Below are 4,245 nucleotides of genomic sequence, written 5' to 3'. Positions count from 1 at the left end.
GAGTCAATTAAATTAACCTCAAAAATAAAGTGTTCAAATATCTGAGTTGGGATACATCAAATGTTAGATATCGTGCCAAGGTTTCCAAAAACATAAAGAGCGTTCAAAACCGGGTTATATTGAAGAAATTATAACCACTCGTATATTTACGACACACCCTTAAAACGCTATTTAACGTAAAAAGTGAAATTTCAATAAAATGCATTTTAGCCTTAAGTAACTAAACAAAAGATGTAGAGTTCGTTAGACTGTAAACATACATAAAAAGATCGCCCAAATTGGACCTCGTATGAAGAAGTTACGAATTTCCTAAGTTTTGTAACAGTAGTACAGGGCTAAAAACTCGAATTGAAGATTGAGTGTTATTTAACGTAAAAAGTGAAATTTCAAGATCTGCTTGTTGTTCCTTCATTTCTCTTATTCTGCTAGTGCGTTCACCATTTGATATAGACTAGGACCTCGGATAAAGTTTTTCCCTTATTTTCTTTTGTATCTGTAAACGGAGACATCTAGATAGGTCAAATTTTCCTAAAACTAGAAGCATAATGTAACACACCTTAGGTGTGACATATATATAAATATGAAGTACTTCTTTATATACCTCTCGAAACTTATGGAATTAACTAAATTGTTGTACCTATTTTGAGACCAAAAACTAAAGTCAAAACAAATTACAAGATACAACTAACCCTCTAGTACACGATTGTCAAAACGTTAGAAACTTATAGTATTCGTTCTTATTTTCTTTACCAGAACATGCCTCCTCGTAGATCAACACGCAGAAACTCAACTCCAGCACCACCTCCACCACCCCCTCCAACTATGGATGCATCTATGTTCCAAACTGCTGTAACAGCCGCTGTACCCGCGTCGATGGCTCAAATGAGCAACAATGGGTCAGGAGGAGGAATAAACAGCTTTACAAGTGGCCCAAGCCAAGGCCGTTCCGGAGTATGCACTTACAAAGACTTCGCCAATGGAAAACCTATTCCCTTTTATGGGACTGGGGGAGTATTGGCTATGTGCCAATGGATAGAGAAAACGGAAGCCATATTCGAAATTTGCGCATGCCCTGAAGAAAGCAATGTAAAATTTGCTGCTTTTACTTTCGCTGAACGCGCACTGACGTGGTGGAACGGCCACGTCAAGACACTAACCCTAGTGGTGGCGAACTCCATGGGTTGGGAAAACCTGAAACGAATGCTTCTATGAGAATACTGCCCAAGAGGCGAGATTCAGAAGCTTGAACAGGAACTGTGGGGCCTTTCGATGGTAGGCTCGGACAACGCAGGCTACACCAACAGGTTTAGTGATTTGATAACACTTTGTCCAGGGATGTTGATTCTGGAAAGCCAAAACGTGGAGAGGTACATCTGGGGACTATCACCCCAACTTCGAGGAAGTGTGTTAGCTTCCAAGCCCATGACCTTCGACAGCACCAAGTAACTGGCGCAATCTCTCGTTGATCATGGCATCTGCCAAGGAGTCACGACTATCGTAGCCGAACCAACCAAAGGGAACAACAACAACGATAACAATGCCAACAACAACAGCAAGAAGAAATTTTGGAACAAGAGAAAGGGGCAAACCTCGCAAGAACCTTCAAAGAAACAAATGGTAGCGGTTCATGCTGCTACTGCTCCCGCCACAACTCCTACTACCCCGGCACCAACAAAACAATATGCAGGGAACCTGCCCAAGTGCAGCAAATGCAACTACCATCACCACGGTAATTGCCGCGAGATGCACTGTAAGAACTGCGACAGGAAAGGGCACACTGCCCGTTTCTGTAAAGCGCCAGCGCGACCAGTCACTCAAGTTCCTGGTACTAGGATTAGCCAAGCATGTTATGGGTGTGGAGAAACTGGGCATTTGAAGAGGGACTGCCCCAAGACAAGGAATGTTGGCGGTATTGGGACAGTGTTGGCGATAGGTCAAAATGAAGCAATAACTGATCCAACAGTGGTTACGGGTACGTTTCTCCTCGACAACATTTATGCATGCATACTCTGTGACTGCGGTGCGGAGAGAAGTTTTATGAGTCATAAATTCAAACACCTACTTAACCAAAGACCCCAACCACTCAATAAAATATTCAATGTAGAAATGGCTAATGGAAAAACAGAAAGCACAATTGATATGTACGTAGGGTGCACATTAAATTTAAACGAACACTTATTTCAAATCGACCTTATGCCCATTTCGATAAGAAGTTTTGATGTAATCATCGGTATGGACTGGTTGAGTCTTCACCATGCCGACATTCTTTGCCATGAAAAGGCCGTTCGTCTCAATCCTCCCAACAGTGAAACTCTTATCATATATGGAGACAAACCTAGTTCAAATTTGCAAATCATCTCCTGCGTTAAAGCACGAAAATATCTTCGCAAGGAATACCATGCCTTTGTAGCCCACGTAGTAGACCAGAAACAAGAGCCAAAGAACATTAAAGACATTCCGGAAGTCTGCAACTTCCCAGAAATTTTCCCAGAAGATCTTCCAGGAATTCCACCAAAACGCCAAGTTGAGTTCAGAATCGACTTAATCCCCGGAGCTACTCCCGTAGCAAAGTCGCCTTACCATTTAGCCCCAGCCGAGATGCAGGAACTGTCCAGTCAATTATACGAGCTGCTAAGCAAGGGCTTCATCAGACTGAGTTTCTCACCATGGGGAGCACCGGTCCTGTTCGTGAAAAAGAAGGATGGATCTTTTCGCATGTGCATCGATTACCGGGAGCTGAACAAACTCACAATCAAGAACCGATATCCCCTTCCACGCATAGACGATCTGTTCGACCAACTACAAAGAGCGAGCTACTTCTCAAAGATCGACCTAAGATCTGGTTATCACCAACTACGAGTACTGGAAGGAGACATCCCCAAAACAGCTTTCCGAACACGCTATGTTCACTACGAGTTTGTAGTAATGCCCTTCGGATTGACAAACGCTCCAGCGGTGTTCATGGACTTGATGAACCGAGTATGTCGTCCCTTCCTGGACAAATTCGTGATCGTGTTCATAGATGATATACTCATCTATTCTAGAAGCCAGGAAGAACACAACCAACATCTCCGCCAGGTTTTGGAAACACTGAGGACAGAAAAGCTCTACGCAAAATTTTCAAAGTGCGAATTCTGGATTCGGGAGGTGAATTTCCTAGGTCACGTAGTAAGCAAGGAGGGAATACATGTGGATCCCTAGAAGATCAAGGCAATAGAGAGTTGGACGATTCCAAGAACCCCTACAGAGATCCGATAATTTTTGGGACTCGCCGGGTATTACCGAAGGTTCATACAAAATTTCTCCAAGATTGCCATGCCACTCACCACACTAACTCAGAAGAATGTGACCTTCGACTGGGGAGAAAAACAAGATGCCGCGTTTCAAACGCTAAAACGAGCATTATGTAGTGCGCCCATCCTAACCTTGCCAGAAGGAATGGAGGACTTCGTGGTCTATTGCGATGCATCAAACCAAGGACTCGGGTGTGTCCTGATGCAATGAGGGAAGGTCATCGCCTATGCCTCAAGGCAACTAAAGACGCACGAAGTGAACTACACAACGCACGATCTTGAGCTAGGAGCAGTCGTCTTCTCTCTAAAGATATGGAGACACTACCTCTACGGCACGAAATGTACGATCTTCACTGACCATAAAAGCCTCCAACATATCCTGAACCAGAAAGAACTCAACATGAGACAAAGACGGTGGGTAGAACTGCTAAATGATTATGCATGCGAGATTCGATATCATCCCGGAAAGGCTAACGTGGTGGCCGATGCACTCATCCAGAAGGAATACTCGGGCCGCAGAGTGAAGTCTTTAACCATGACAATCCATTCACACCTGTCCACACGAATCAAAGAAGCTCAAATAGAAGCCTTAACATCTGAGTATGTGGCAGGGGAAGCCTTAAGGGGAATGGATAAGAAGCTTGAAGTCAAGAATGATGGAGTTCATTACTTCATGGATAGGATTTGGACACCGAAGTTTGGAGGATTTAGAGAAGTCGTCATGAACGAAGCCCATAAGACACGATACTCCATACACCCCGGCTCCGATAAAATGTATCTCGACCTCAAGAAGTTGTACTGGTGGCCGAACATGAAAGCCGAAATTGCTATCTATGTAAGTAAATGTCTGACGTGCGCTAAGGTCAAGGTAGAATACCAAAAGCCCTCAGGATTGTTGCAACAACCAGAAATACCCGAATGGAAGTGGGAATGTATAACCATGGATTTCATA

The sequence above is a fragment of the Lactuca serriola genome, chromosome 2, assembly GCF_051521515.1.
Source record: "Lactuca serriola cultivar US96UC23 chromosome 2, Lser_US96UC23_V15, whole genome shotgun sequence".
Lineage (NCBI taxonomy): Eukaryota > Viridiplantae > Streptophyta > Magnoliopsida > Asterales > Asteraceae > Lactuca > Lactuca serriola.
The sequence above is the reverse complement of the archived record's forward strand: the minus strand, read 5'-3'. Positions refer to the sequence as shown.